The sequence below is a fragment of the Vicugna pacos genome, chromosome 3 (genome assembly GCF_048564905.1).
Source record: "Vicugna pacos chromosome 3, VicPac4, whole genome shotgun sequence".
Lineage (NCBI taxonomy): Eukaryota > Metazoa > Chordata > Mammalia > Artiodactyla > Camelidae > Vicugna > Vicugna pacos.
Window position 1 is genome coordinate 114,169,912 of NC_132989.1, and position 16,302 is coordinate 114,186,213.

General features: G+C 46.2%; 1 protein-coding gene across 7 annotated transcripts in view; it reads left to right on the plus strand.

Moving 5' to 3' along the window:
- The window catches only part of SEMA5A (semaphorin 5A), a 449,868-nt gene that overhangs the window by 72,955 nt on the left and 360,611 nt on the right, over positions 1–16,302 (plus strand). The window contains exon 1 of one of the 7 annotated variants that reach the window (XM_072958867.1): positions 3,703–4,265. The exons of the other annotated variants lie outside the window; for them this stretch is intronic. The gene's annotated coding sequence lies outside the window, so the exon portion shown is untranslated. Of the gene's footprint in view, positions 1–3,702; positions 4,266–16,302 lie in introns of those variants that run through there. 7 annotated transcript variants of the gene reach the window in all.

Here is a 16,302-nt window from a genome sequence, read left to right on the forward strand (position 1 = left end):
GAACAGATGTCTGTTTCTCATTCAGGCTTTGTGTGCATCTGGGCGTGGCAGAGGCTCTGCTGCCCCTGGTCCTCACTCTGGTGTGGGGACAGGAGGACCTCTGGGGCCGCAGTCACCTTGAGTGTTGCTGGTCATTGTGATGAGGAGGGAGAGAACATGGTGATATGGATCGCTGTCTCCTAAAGTCTTCTACCCTGAGGGACTCAGGTCCCTTCCACTTACAACATCAGCCAGAGAGATTACCTGGCTAGTTGCCTACTTCAAAGATGTGCGGAGGTGGGATTCTACCAGGTGATTGGAGGAGCACACCAGGAAGACAGGTGGATAGCTTTCACGATTACCGTGATATCTGCCATTAGTTTATTTGTTTTTTATGCATCAGGCATTGTCACCCTCACCTTTGCACGTGTAGTGTTGTGTTCTTCACTCCTCATGGCGGGCGGGAACCGTGATGACCCTTGTTTTGCACACAGGCTGATAGAGGACGAGTAAGTGCTCAAGGCTGCAGGGTGGTGTTGGGCAGAGTTGGTTGTGGAATCTAGTTTTGTCTGTTTCCCCAGAACCATAGCTCTTAGCCATTGCACAAGATTGCTGCAGAATTCTTTTTGTTGGGGGTGAGAGATTCTTGTCTTGTTGTAGAAAGAATTCAGAAATAAGACATGGAGATCAAGAGAGCAAAGCAAGGATTTATTAACAGGTAGATAGTACATTCTCAAGGGAAGAGCGGGCAGACCCAGGTGGGTAGCTGCCCCGAGTTTCCTTGGCAAGCTTGTTGTGTGGGTGTAGAAGTGAATGGGCAGAACACTCATTGGCAGGGGGGGCTTTGGGGTCGTCTTTCCTGATCTTCATCCCAGCTCCACCTTCCCAGCTGGGGAGGAGGGATTTTTTTGTCCTTATTTAATCTTTCTTTTTATTTTTTTTAACATTTTTTTTATTGAGTTATAGTCGTTTTACAATGTTGTGTCAAATTCCTGTCCTTATTTAGTCTTGCTCAGGAAGTTGGATGAGGTCACAATGAACAAAAACGTACATTCGGATGGGGAGGTATCATCAGCAAAAGGTTACATTTGGACAGAGGTCATGATGATCAAAAGGTTACATTCGAGTGGTGGGGATTCCTGTCCCGTCCCGCCCTTCTGCGTCCAGGACACTTATCAACCCAGAGGGTATGGTTTTTTTTTTTATCAGTCTGGAGGATCCTGTTTTTCGTGATCTGTCCAAGGATCACCGTTGTTCGCAAAGCGTATAGTTTTCTGCCATTGGGACTATGTCCCTCTTTCTCTACTTATGTCTAGCTACCTGCTTGCTCTAACATTTTGAAGCAAACACTTCAGGGAGCGGGAACTTGCCATTCCTGGAACTTTTCTAATTGTGCCTGCCTGAGTAATGCAGCCCAGGGAAACATGGTGACATCCTGAGGATGGAGTTTGCAGTGTGTGGAAACCAGAGTCCTTTCTCCTTGTGAGTCAGATACCTGTGCCATGTCTTCACTACCTCGCTGCAATAACAGAAATTCTCCCAACATGTCCCTCTTCTTAGGGGCCATTTCTGGAGCATTTAGCATGTTTCAGACATTGGGACAACCCCTCTGCATGCACTGTCTCCTTAACATTTAATTATCTTCATTCTGTAAATGCGGGGTGAGTGGCATGTCCAAAGTCACATATGTCATTAGTTTGAGAGGCAGGACTAACATCCACAGTTGCCTGACTCAAAGCTTGCCTTCAAAACCATTTGTGCCTTAGGGTGTAAGTACTACAAACACCCACGGCTCTTACAGAGTGCTCCTTTAGTACCAGCCTGATGGGGCTCATTGCAAGATGAAGTTTGCTTTGGACCTAGGATTGAAGAAGAGGAGGGCTGATAACTGATCAACAGGGCCTCTTACCCACCCTGCTCAGGGTCCCCAGTATGGTTAGGATTCCCATTCTTACCTGTGTGGGAGGGAGCAGACAGCTGGGGACTGCCATCTTGGCTTCATCACATTATGATCAAGTCAGAGAATCTCTGTGAGCCTCATTTTTCTCAAGTGTAAAATGAGGTCACCTTCCTTGCAAGGGCCTTATTCATGGATTGTTCTCCACAGTTGCTTAATGAATGGTGGTGGCTTTAATGAATGGTGGTGGCTTTTGAGGGGAATGGAGAAATGCTAGTTTTCTCCATTCACTGGAAGCCCTTACTAGCCATCCCAAATAAGCATTCTGTCTGCCTAAAATCTATATTTCCTTTAAACATGGCTTTATGCCAAGTGTTCTAGCCATAATTGCAACCTATCCCCACTCTTAAGCCCCACCAGTGGAGGAATTTTGGAGGGATCAGAAAAATTAACCTCTTAAACTAGGCGAAAGTGGAAATTGATACCACATGCTGGAGAATAGTGTGATGTATATATGAAAAACTTTAAATATGCGTGAATCCATTGACTCAGTATTTCATCTTCTATAAATTTGCTCTAAGGAAACAATCAGAAAGCTTGATGAGGAATGTTTATCTAGTGTCATGATAACAGTAATTGGAAGCCTCCAAATTACCCAGTAGCTGGGGATTGGCTAAACACAAGGAGACCACCGCTTGATGAATTGTTATGTACCCATTTCATCTATATTTTTAAATGATATTTAGGGATTTCGGTAAGACGAGGTAAAAATAACCCTAGCTTTACATAATAGAAATGTATTTAAATGCATAAAGATTTACATGTCCTCGAGGTTACTACCAGAGCTCTTTTATAATCCGCCAATAAGAGATCCCACACCAGTGTTACTGTCTTTTTACTTTTTGTATTGTCCAAAATTTCCCACAGTATAACTACATATTCAGAAAAACAAAATTTACATAAAGGAAGATGGAAAAAAACCACCAAGGACTGTTTACTATTCATGCCTAAACTTTTCAGGTTGCCATGGAAAGCGGAACATAGGGGCCACCACCAGGGAGGCGGTCTGGGGGATGCTGGTCCAACTCTGGGTGAGATTTGTCAAAACTGTACCGTCTACACCCCAATAGTGGAGGAGTCTGCCAGCGCCTCCAGCCAGACATTTCTAATTTGGCCAAATTACTGTCATTTACTGTTCTTAAAGCTTCAACAAAAAACCATGCCCACTTCTTTTATTTTAAATAAGATTGAATCACCAGTTTCCTTCTGAGTAAGGAGACACTCCTTAGCTGACCTCCCTACGTGCTGGGGAGCAGCGTGAGTCAGTGGAGCGGGGCACCTGCTGTCCCCTCCCAATCTGGACTTAGTCGTCCCCAAGATGTGACTAATGCCCGTCTTCCTGTCGCCCTGAGCAAAGCTTCTTACCTCTCTCTGCTCCCCGTAAAATGGGGGTCATGATGCTTATTTCCTTCCCGAGCTCGCTGGGGTGCTGTAAGGACTAGCTGGACTTCGTTAGTCAGAGGACTTTGAAGTTTTAGTGGCCTGAACGGTGTGATGACTCATAAACCTGGACAACTTTCATCTGCAGTGCGCCCTTGTTTGTAGCATTTAGTAATTCTGCACAAGGAGCCAGCCTCCTGCAGGCACGGCTCCAGGCCCGCGCCAGGCCAGGACGCGCTCGGGCCTGCGCCCACCCCGGCCCCCACCTGCAGGCGCAGAGCTGCTGCGGCCTGCCTCGGCTTGATCCTGGCTCAGAGGCTCCTGGGGCTTATTTACCGAGCTCTGTCAAGGTGGGAAGCCACCCCTGCTTACAGCTCTCTGGTCTGTGCAAGGAGACACAGAGCTTCATTCGCCCCAGCCCGCTTTCCTAGCTGTGGAGTTCTGCGCAGCGGCGTGGCCAAGTGGAACCTTGGGATCCCCCAGCGAGCGCCCTCCAGCTCCGGCCCGTGGAAGTGGACAGCGCTGGAAGTCCTCATCCGGGACTGAGTAGAGCTCGGCTGGGCCCAGGGCAGCTCGTGCAGCGCATGCTCCTGGCATCGGGTTCCCTTTGTTCATGGGGTCCTTGAGGTGAAAGGGGCTGAAATGTTGCATCTGGGGAAGAGAACTGATTTGGGCGCTCATTCGTGAGGCTGCCCACTCCCACTGCCTGCTGGTTCTTCCTGCGAACAGTGAAACTCGTCTCTGCGCTGGGGTTGCCCAGCCGCGTTCTCCTTCTCCATCACGTCTGCCCACTCCTGTGATAAATCTGAGACACATTGGTCTGAAAACACAGTCTTCCCCTTGGCAACGACTTCGAAAAGCATTTTAGAAATGCTTGTTGGGAGTGGATGCTGGTTTTTAGCTGCTGCGTGGGAAGAGGAGGAATGAGGAGAACCGGCCCACTTCTCAGGTGAAACCAACCCCAGATCATTAACTCTGGAATATTTATGATAAACATTGAAAATAATAACTTTGTAGTAACAGAAGAACAGATTGCATTCACTTAATGATTCTTTGGTGAGCGGATTTCCTTATCTTTGTATATAAATACATTTACCTGGCTTCTCAAACTAAAAATCTCAGAATCATTCTAAATTCTGTCCCCCTTGTTTTCACAATCCTTTCCTAATAGCTGCCAAATTCCATCTCATAAACAACTCCAGCCCCCAAATATTCTAGCCCTTCTTTTCTGTTCTCTTCAACCACATGGATAGATTGAGCATAATTCTTTCCCTGGCCTCATGACTCCTTTTCCTTTGACTGGCTTGCCCCCTGCTTCCACCTGGCCTCCCACTGGTACCCTGATTTCCCCTGTACACAGCCACACTCAGAGCTTTGCACCCGAGCTCTGAGACCTCACTGCATTCACATTGCTCTTGAAATAAAGTAAGAAACAGACTTTCCTTGTATGCAGGTCCCTTTAATAATGTCAAAGAAAAATTGCATGAGAGAATTTAGATGTTAGGTATGGAAGACGTTATTCAAGACTATTGCAGGGGGAAGGTATAGCCCAGTGGTAGAGCATGTGCTTAGCATGCACGAGGTTGTGGATTCAATCCCCAGGACCTCTGATACAAATAAACAGACACCGAATTACTTCCCTCCAAGACAAAAAAGACTGTTGCACTAGAGGTCGTAACAATTGCAACAGAAGAGAGAGACTGAGCTCACGCCCACTGAAATGAAAAGTGGAGGAGCTTGAAATTGTGGGGGTGAGCTCTTGGAGAAGTGCTGGAGGGCATGGGGAGGTGTGGGTTGGTGTGATGAGGCCACCTGTGCTTGCTGATTGGCACCCGTCAGTTACGGTCCCACCCTCCCACAGAGACTGGGAGACAGGGGCCCCATCTTCCCTGAGGATCACATTTCAACAGGATGGCTCCTGGGTCCTCGAGACAAACAATCCTGGGTTGTAAAACTGGCAAGAGGCTGGGAGAAGATTTGTATCTCAGAGGGGCAGAGGAAGAATGGACAGTGGTCAGTTTTGTAAAATGAATGCTACAAGAAAAGGGAGATCAGGGTCCCAGAGTCAGGAGGAAATGTGCCTAAGTTTAGTCAAGCTGAAGGAAACTTCTGGTCCACAGCTGAGCATCACTTTAACGTGTGATCTCATCTCCACATTCCCTGCCAGGGTCTCTAAACTTCAGCCACGTGGAGCTGCTCACGAAAGTTGTTCTGTTCTTGCTTCTCCACGTTAGTGCCTTCCACACTCTTCTTCATGCTTCTGGGACCTGCCAGGTGTCACCTTGGCACTTCGGACAGTGACTGGGACCCAGAACGGTGTAATTAAATATCTCCAGGCAGTAGCCCAGAGCACTGTGACTGATACATGAGCTTCTCTCACTGGGGGCGATGGAAACACTTTTCTGAGGAATGATGAAGAAATTTCTCCCACCTGTTTCAAGATTGATACATGGAGACTTTGGGGGAAAATCTTTAGATTTCATCTCTTGGGAAAGTTATTGTATTTTTCGTAAGAGTCTGATATTAACCTGAAAAAATCAAAGAAATTTCACAAATAAGCAGAAACTTTCCTAGGAGTCACCGGGTAACCTGTTGAAACAGACCCTGGGGCCGCGCACCTAGGGGTGCTGCTTCAGTGAGTCCGGGATGGGCCTGGGACCCTGCGACCCTGCGTGCTGTTTCCTTAGGGCTTCAGGTGGGTGGCCAGAACCCAGAACTAAGAGGCCGCCTGTCATCCAGCCTTCAAGTGCGTTCAGGTGACGGAACTGGGACTCCTGAAACGAATGACGCGGTGAGAGGCTTCGGGGGATGCTGGGAGACCCGTGCCACATGGACCCCCCCCACCCCCGGCCACACACACACTGCTCCGTGGAGACATGGTGCGGCCAACCTCCAGTCACCAGCGGGTAGCACCGGCCACCAGCATCCGTTTGGAAGGAGGCCCGAGTCTATTCGTCGTGATGATCTTGTTCGAGGGCAAAGCTGCCGCACAGCCACAGTCGTTGGGGGCCCTTGTGGCACTTTCCCACATTTTCTCCCCGTTTCCACTCAGAGGGGCGGAGACGGCCAGCGAGCTGCAGTGCCAGGGCCGACAGAGGCCGACACTCATGTCCTGGTGCCCTGGGCGCAGCTCCCCTAGCTGAGGCTTTGAGGTTCAAGTGGGTCAGAGAGCCCCATTTAAGCTGTAACTTGACTTAAAAAATACAACAAAAATTTCCTAGTTTTTTAAAAAAAATATCAAACACTAGAATTTAAAACAACGAAAAATCATTAAAGTTATTTTTTAAATGTTTGAAAAGCAGTCCACAAGATGCAAACGAGAGCCCCCTCCTCGGAGACAAGCATGATTAAGTCTCATGTTTTTTTCCAGAAGTTTTCTAAGCAGATGGAAATATATGCATATTCTTTATAAGAAATGGGAACTTAGATATTGTCTGGCTCCTGCTAAAGATAGTTCTAGAGCAGCAGATAGATTTAGTCCATCCTGTTCAGCGCCTGCGTCTGAAAGCTCGGCCATCCCGTGGCTCCAGTGCTGAGGCTCTCAGCCCGGTGATTTTACTCTCCAGGGGACATCTGGCAATGTCTAAAGACACTTTTGTTTTCACAGCCGGGGGACAGTGCTGGGTGCTACTGGCCTCTAGAGAGGAGAGGCCAGGGATGTTGCCAGTCACCCCAAATGTACAGGTTGGCCCCCACAATGGAATTATTGGTGCCAAATATCGGTACTCCCAGTGTGGAGGAAACCTGCTAGAGCATCACTGATTTTAAAAGACTCCTCTGGATTTGCCTTCAGAGTGTGGCTTCGTAACCACAACATAGATGACATTGCCCCAAAGTCACAAAATAGTGAAAAACACTTCCAGCGGGTAACGGTCACTGCTGTGTGGGGAACATGCTCCAGTCTAGGTTTGATTGTTACATCTGCTGGTTTGGAACAAATCTGGGGGTCTCAGCACCTACTACCTGAATATTAAACACGCCCTGCCATTTCCTGTTGCGTGGCTCCGCTGGAGGGGAGCTGGCTGCTCTGGGACAGAGGGAGGTCGCCTTGGCAGTGGAGGCCTTGGTGGCATGGAGCACCTGCCAAACCTATAATTTCATAGGCAAAATGAGAGTATCTGTTTTTAGCCTGAGACTTTTTCTTTTTTTTTTTTCATGGTTTAGATGCTGGCTGCTTTATTTTTGTACCGGCTTCACTATGTTTTCTTCCTACGCAAAATAAAGAATGTTTTCTTCAAAGAATGATTGCAAGTGACCGAGTTTAAAACAAACAAATGAAGTTGCCAGGAAAATTGTGCTTAATGTCTGACAATACGGTCCTGACCTCCTATCCTTCCCAGAGGCTGTTGACAGCCTTTACTATTGAGGTGATACGGTACATTTTTGTGTGGCTTTGTTTTCTTCTGGATCTAAAGCAACTCTTTCAAATTCAGTTTATCACCATCTCTCATCTCTTTCTGATTGTTTTGGTGAACTTTGGCTTCGTGCTGGTTGTGTCAGAAGCCTTGCTTTGCACTTGAGAATCCTTTGTCTGCTTTGTTCAGGTCATGTCTTTCCCAAATAAAGATTTCTTGTTTGAAGTAAATGAAGAGCGTTCTCCCACAACCTGAGTCTTTGTGAGAGCTGAGACATAAGGTGCACCCTGAGTTTTGGGAAGCCTTGGCATCTATTTAGCTCAGGTTTGGGATATGGATGCTCCCAGCGCTACAGTGCGGGGGGAGTCTGGGATCACAGCTGGTTGTAGCAGCTTCCATTCTTTAAGCCAAGATTGCATGTAGCAATGCAGCCATCATAACAATGGAAATATATAGGGCAATGACAGAGACATTTGTGTTTTCTATTTATTCATTTTTTACATTGAAATATCATTGATTTACAATGTTGTGTTAATTTCTGGTGTACAGCAAAGTGTTTCAGTTTTTTATATATATATATTATTTTTTAGATCCTTTTTATTATAGGTTATTACAAGATATTGAATATGGTTCCCTGTGCTCTGCAGTTGGACCTTGTTGTTTATCTGTTTTGTATATAGTAGTGTGTATCCATTAATCCCAAACTCCTAATTTATCCCAACCCATCCTTTCCCCTTTGGTAACCATAAGTTTGCTTCCTGTGTCTGTGAGTCTGTTCCCATTTTGTAAATAAGTTCATCACTATCATTTTTTTTTTAGATTCCATGTATGTGATACCACGTGCTACTTGTCCTTCTCTGTCTGACTGACTTCACTTAGTATGACCATCTCTCAGACCATCTAAGACATTTGTGTTTTTTATCTTTTAAGAAGTGTTGTAGTCCTGGTATCTCTTTGGTCCCTGGTTTCCTAGTTAGAAAGACTAACTTAGAGTTTATAGGACAGAATGAAAGTCCCTTTTTAGGCACACAGAGTGGCAAATGCCAAGCATGTGTGGAGGTGTGTGGGAGCACACCAAACTATTTAGACTGCACATATTCTTTGATAAATTAAAAAAAATGGTTGCATGCCTCTGACTTGGTGGTCTCTGAAGGGCTGTGCCACCACTGTTTCCTCCACGTAGAATTGAGTCGTTAAGTATCTCCAATTACACCATTTCTAAAGGTGCATCTTTCAGGAAGGGAGGCAGCAAGGTGTGAGAGAATGATAATGAGGTGTTGTTATTGAGCAGGTGTTTATGACCCTCGCTTTGATTCTATGGTACAGACAGGTGACTGTGGACATTTACTTGGAAAATTGTTATTCTTCATGCCTTTCTATTGTTGGAGCCACCAGTACTGGACAGCAAAGAACTGCCTTCTCAATTTCCAGTTAGAGACCTTGCTTCATCTTTAACAACGGGCCCCGGCTGAGGCTTCAGGTAGCTGATGCTAGTGCTAACGACATTTGTGTCTGGTGCCAGCGGAGCTAGAGCTTGGTCATTGCTTTAGTTTCGCTGTAGGTGATAAACGTTGGTTCTCCCATGCCTCTGGGACACTCTGGAAAATTCAGTGGGCAGCCTCTGTATGAACCTCCAGGAGAGTGAAACCAAGTCTTGGATTAATACCTGTGAGTCAGCCTTCCCACCATTCGCTGACCTCCTGCTTTGCCCAGATAGCTCTCTACCTGGTCTTTGCACCAGAGCTTTTAAATATGATTTCTGTGCTAGGAAATCTTTAATGTAAATTCAGGGCGAAGCCCGTGACTAAGAAAATAAGCATTTGCACAAATGATATAAATTATAGTGAGACTGTCAGTATAGAGTTTACTTAGCCATCTTTGGGGTTAGGTCCCAAGAGAAGCCATGTGCTTCTTGTTCAGCAAGGTTTAGGAACATCTAAGACACCCACAGAGGGAATAATCGGATGCTTACTCGCTACAAGAAGCGCAGAAAAGATAATAGATAACCAACCACATTAAAGTCTGAAGGCAACAAATCATGTAAAATTTTTCAAAACACATTGACAAAGGCTTATCAGTTTCTTATCAGTAGAAGAATACATGGCTTTAATATAGTATTTATTTTCATTTGATTGTATTGTACACTTTCAATGACAGGAGAAGAATGAATTCTATGAAATAAGGAATTCCACGATTTCTGGGAGCTAGAAAATGTAAACTTGGAACATTTGGTTCTGTTTCAAATTGTTAAACATGTCAAGATGAGGAAAACATTTTCCCCATTTTCCTCCCCAAATTAAGATGTGATTGAAAACATTTAGCTTTGAGTAATCAACAAAATTTTCCTACGTGGATGTCTTGAATACTGTACTTTATAACATGCATTTTTAGATTTTTTAACAGAAGACAGACAGAAGTCAGATTTAAGCAGACCAGTCATGAGTGTAAATTAACTCATAAACATGCTTTTAAAAAATACTTTCGTGCTTATTGCTATGGACTCAATTGTGTCCCCCCAAACCGTATGTTGGTATCCTAACTCCTAATGTGATATTTGCAGACAGAGCCTTTGGGAGGTAATTGGGGTGAGAGGAGGTCATGGGGGTAGGACGCCCATGAGGGGATTAGTGCCCTTGTACGAAGAGACAGCGGAGAGTAGGCTTCTCTCTCTGTGCCGTCTGAGGACACAGCAAGAAGGTGGCCGTCTGCAAGTCAGAAAGAGAGCCCTTACCGGGAATTGGATTGGCTGACACCCTGAGTTTCTAGCCTCTGTAACTGTAAGAAACAAATTCCTGTTGTTCACACCACCCAGCCTGCGGTGCCTCGTCCTTGTCATGCTAACACAAATGGGTGCAAATCCAACTGTAAAATCTGTCCTTCTTTGGACTCCCTGCTTGAGCCCCTCAGCTGCCTATACCTGTCTGCCTGTTAGCTGTCATCAGGTCCCCCAAATACTGATGCTCAGACATGCTCCATGGAGCTGGCAATGCCATTCACAGCAATTCAAACTTCTTGTGATATGTTTCACAGAGAACTTGACTTTAAACATGGAGATCCGGCCCCCTGTGGACACTTTCCGTGGTCCATCCCAGAGCTTGAGCCTATGGACTCCTCATGCAGGCTCGGAGCAGTTTGTAGCCGCCGTCTATGGACTGACGGGCAATCTGAGCATTAGCTGCCTGAATCTGCACGCTGGATGTCAGCCTGCCGTCTGTATCTCATTAACTGGCTTATTACTGATATCCTTACACAGAGGAGCAGCATAACATTTGAGGAAAGTGTATCCTTGGCAAATGCTCTTCTGAGTTTCAGGCAGTTACTTCAGGTTTATACTTCCTACATTATCCCGAAACATTGAGAAAGACCAGGAGATGATCTGATCATTTTTTTTTTAGAAGATAGCTGATTTTAAGATTTAGAACAAAATTATCATCACTAAGGCAAAAAATGAGACGTATCTGTCACCAGCTTTTGGGACCTTTACAGATGATGACACATAACTGCTCCTCCCCATTCTCATATGAAAGGAGAAATGCTGATTTTTAGAGAATAAATTTCCTTTTCCTTTTGTACTTCATATCAAAAACTCGTTCTGTGACCCTCTCAGAACATCCTTATATGCTAGAGGGCATCAAATTGCTGTTTCCTAGTTTAGTTTTTTTTTTTTTTCCTGGAAGAGTTGGTAGGAGAAAAAGGTGTCACAATAGGTACAGAATGAGTCTTTGCAATTATGCAACGGAGAGGAAGAAACCAAATTCCCAGGCAACTAGATTTTCCAGGCCTGAGACTGGCGCTAAAGACAATAATCCAAACACACCAAATTCATTTTATAGATTAAGCAGCAAGGCCCAGGAAGGTGAAGTTCTGGTAGGTACAGGCTCATAGAATAGATTAACCCTAACCCTTTAGACTACCACCTTTTGGGTTTAAGGAACAATTCCTTTTGTTACAATAACAAAAAGATTGAACACTAATGTTGAGCTAGGAACTTGGCATGCAGAGTTCTGAAAGCTCGTAACTTTCCTATAACCTGATTGCTGTTCTTAATCTACTTTTACATGGGAAACAACCCAGGAAAGTTAAAAAACAAAACAAAATCAACAAACAAAAACCCCTATGAAAACAGGTCCGTGTTGCCCAGGTAGAAACTAGGGGAGGATTTGAACTCGGATCACTGTGCCTTTTCTAGTCCTCTGGGGAGCCTTTTCCCAACTTTCCTTGAGGAACAGAGAGCTGGCTATAGACTCATACACAGCCATTGTGGGTGCGTGACATGTTCTGGTTTTTTTTTAAGCAACTTGGGAAGTCCTGGGCCACCGTTAGTCCTTTCAGGAACTGAACTTAGAAACAGCAGGTTTTTAGCACAGACAGGGAGACCAATTATTTCCCCAAAGCTCTGGAATAGGTGCATTGTTTGGCTAATTTGCTAGGATTGATTTAGAAAATTCAGGGGGTAACTGTATGAAGACTCTGGAAGCTTCCAGCGTCCTGGGGCCCTGGAGGCCTGTTCAGGACGAAGGAAGTTTGCACGGGGGGATGAAAGGCTAGCCGGGTCCCTCTGTAGTCTGGACAGGCCCTTCTGAGGACTCCTCTGTTGGACCCTATCCTCTTTGCCGTGAGCAGGCCTCTCTGTTGTCATTGAAACACCTCATGGAAAGGCAGTTCTAAATGGTGTTTAAACCGAGGTCTGGTGAGGTCCAGAGCTGCCTGAAGCTCCCCCAGCGCTAGGTTTCCCCCTCGCTCTGAATCACCATGTTTATTTTTAAAAGCTTTGGTGGTTCGACCCTTCTGGTTTGTTATTGCAGCTGGACCAACTTAGTTCTCCGTCTCTCCTCCAGCCCTCCTGTGGTTTGGGGTACAGTTCGGCTGCATCAGGACTGGGCTGGAGGGACTGGAGGCCAAGGCCACAGACACATCTGCTTCTGTTAGTGCCCAAAGTCACAGTGGCCCTCATCGTGCTCTGCCCGCTCACCAGCCGTCTTCCTCTTTTCTTTCCTTTTCTCTGTGTTCGCCTCGAATTCTCTTGAAAGTTGGCATTTTTCGTTGTCCCATTTTGTTGTTTTGTTCTCCGCTTCCGATTACCCTGCCCTGTTCCCCAGCCAAAACCCAGGGCCTGACACCTGTCTTTACAGAAGCAATTCTTCGCAGTGGGTTGTAGCAGAGAGATTAAACTGCCCAGGAAGGCACAGTGTGGCCACGACAGATAATTCCCTCCCTGGCCGGGCTGGGGACAGAGCAGTTCTTTGTTGAACTGGGTAACAGGGAACTCGAACCCTGCTGAAAGATGAAGCTGGTGAGTGGAAATTCTGCAGGGAACCCAGAAAGATTTACTTCTATTTGAATTTATGCCCCATTCGAAGTCCTGTCACTGCTGGCTTCTTGGGAACAAAGAGCTGGCTCCTGCTGTCATTAGCAGACAGATTCTTTCTAAGCACCTTCTCTGGTTGTCTTCAAACTTTTGATCATGTTTTTCCCTAAGTGCTTTGCGCATTTGAGGCTCTCCAGATAATGTGTCCCCTGCTGACTCACTCTCCCTTCCCAGAAGGGTCTTCTGAAAGTTTTAGTCAAATATCCACCTTTCTGGGCCTTTAGCTCGACATTTTAATGGTGCTTAAGCCTTCCTTTCATGTTGCCCCTGGATCTCTTTGAAACTCTCAGTTAACGTATATACACACGTCCTTATTTTTAGCATCTAGTATTTGGAGAGATCACGGAATTTTTAGAGCCAGGTTTGGCTGAAAAGCCAGATGGAATAGTCATCCCCCCCCAAAAAAATTCTCACAATTTCTTATTACAGGATTGCTTGATCTCAGTTTGAAACCCGTTTCCTGTCCTGGCCTGTTCGCGCTGGCACACTGCCTCCCAGACTTGATGCTTTGTCAAGAACTAAGCTGACGAGATGCTAAGTAACTGGGGAACTCCTTGAGAGGGGTGGTTAGTTTGCAGTACTCATCGCCTCGGGTACAGGCGAGAGAAAGCCCTGTCTGATGCTGGTGAAATACAAACTCTGGTACCGGACTCAGAGCTGTAATTCTTGGCCTTGATTTATCATTTATGGATTGTTCTGATTTTCTTTATGAATGTGTTTGTGGAGCCTGCCAACTTACATTTTTGTGATCATAGTTGAAAGTACCCTTTCTGGACGTGGGAGATAGTATGACCTTTGCTTTCTTTCTCAGTGTGTTCTCTTAGTCTGAGGACTCCTGGGAGCCTTTTCTGTTGTTTTCACTGTCTTTTTATTGACAGCTCCCAGTGTAGAGGTGGAGATGAGGAAAGATGCTTAATTTCCTTTCTTTTTCTGTTATTACAGAAGAAGGAATGTAGTTTAAAAGGAAGTCAATCCTATTCCAAAAGGTAGTCATTATGATTCTAATACTGTAATAACAGGGCAGAAGTTTCTAGAGGAGAAGGCCTATAAAGCTGTAAGGGAGCAAGAAGGTAATGGCTTTGGGCCTTTTTATTTTATAGCCTTCACGGATTGCGTTGCTTCTTTTGTTTTTTAATGTTAAAGATCTCAGTGCACTATAAGTGTGTCAGTTGAATTAAGACTTTCCTGGACTAGGAAAAAAACAATACTTGCCATTCTGTACTGTTTTAAGTTCTCCTCTACACGCGGTGCAGCAAGAACACACTTTGCTATCTGACACGTGACCGATGGGACTGTGTCAAAGGCCAGTGTGGTGTGTTTGAAAGTGCACGTTAATAGCCCAGGTTGTCAGGATTATATTCTCTCAAGTGTAATGAGACACAATCAGCTCTTTAGACAGTAATCATCCCTTAAATCGAGGGAGCGCGGGCCACTGTCGACCACGGGAGACGGGGATCTGGTTTACATTATGTAATGAGAGCTCTAAAGAGGCCTGCCAGCCAGAGCCGGAGTCCCCACTCGGCAAGAAAGTGACCTTGGCCACCGGTCTGTCATCCCTAATGCCCACATTGTCCAGATCTGTTTCCGAGGGGTCTAATTTTCGCTCTAGGATGACTTCAGAAAGGGCTCCTGCCCATGGTGGTTAATGCCAGACAGCCAGGCACCAGGGCCTCCCGCATCTTGCTGCCAGCACGATGAGTTCCGTGCTGCTTGGAAGCCAGAGGGCCAATATTTTGCTTTTCAGGAACAGTCAGGTGGCTTGCGTCTTTTGAGTTTCTACTGCCTGAGCCCTGATCCCCCTCCATCGAGGTGGTCCCTCATCCGTGTGATGTGCTCTCCACTCACACGCTCCTTCCACCTGCCTTCATATGCACCAGCGTCCGACAGGCCCAGTGCAGAGCTGGCGCTTTGTTAGAGTATTGTACCTGCTGCTGGTGCCCTTTGGTGTTTATGGTCATCTTCATGGGGGACTCGTGGTCCTCATGGTCTGTAAGTTCATCCTGAATCTTGAATTAGCTGTACTGAACCATTGCTCCTAGAGGGCACAGAACGCTAGGCTCCTGTGAGCCTCTGGGCTCAACATCTTCATCAGCCCATCAATAAAGAACCTCACTTCATGTGTGTTTGTGTTTAATGACACCTTATTTAATATATGGTTGATTCATTAGCTTTGAACTCACAACCAGTGGACCATTTTGGGGTTACAAATAAGCTTTAGCCAGTAGGCAGATTCGCAAATATGGAATCTGTAAATAGGCAATCCGTGAATAGTGAGGATTGCTGTATTTTCCTTTTCTTTCATGAATACCAGTTACCATCTGAAAGAAGCAATCTCTGGAGTTACCCAACTCCATTTGTATTCTGAATCTCGCAGGTGCAAAGTAGATGTTTAAGCTCTTGGTAAGGAAGCGGGATTTTTCTGTCTATCACATCCGTGGTGGCTGCAGGCTCCGAAGCAGCTCTCAGGGCGTTGCTTCTTCCTGACGGAATCAGACCTCTTTGGAAGCTTTCCTGCCTGCCCTTCGGATGGTCATCATCGCTGGACTTCAGTGCCTCTGCTTTGACTTGGAGGAGACTTGGAGGAGTGATTTTAGGGCTTTTGTAATAAATAGCACCTTGAATTACCAGCTGGGTGAGGGCATGAGGCACAAGTAATGACAAGTGATGGCAATGGTTATTTGCACCTCCAGTCTCTCTCTTTTGATTTTGTTTAGGGAGAGTGTGGCTGGAAGGTAAAAGAAAGTTTCATTTGGTCTGGGTTAGAGAACGTGGCCTTGTCTGTGGGAGCCCACTGTGACTCCTCTGTCAACGAGGCAGTGAACCCTCCTTCGGAAACACAGTGCCAGGCTCTGTGCCCCGGTGGGAGAACTCGGGGGCAAGAATCTGGGATAATCCGGGTGGCGTGCTTCCTGCTTTCTGCTCGTGAGGTGGTGTGTTGGCCAGGACGGTGGAACGCTGGCTCAGATTCAACAGTGGTTTCTCCCCAAGCTGCTGTCGGTTGTTGAGCCAAGGATGGCTCTGGAATCCTGCACAACGTCTTGCTCTGGGGAGCACGTGGCTCCTGGATGGCCGTGTGTACGTGCCAAAGCAAATGGACATTGAGGAGAAGGGGGCCCCTCTGGTGATTTCAGCAGGAATGAAGATGTCTTCTGAGCAGTGACAGTCTCCGAAGTGAACATCCTTGAGGGAGGAAAGCTCACGGCGCTGTGATGTCTCTGTCCTTCCTTTCTTTAAAGCTCTCTCGTCGCCGGGGGGAGTGCAGG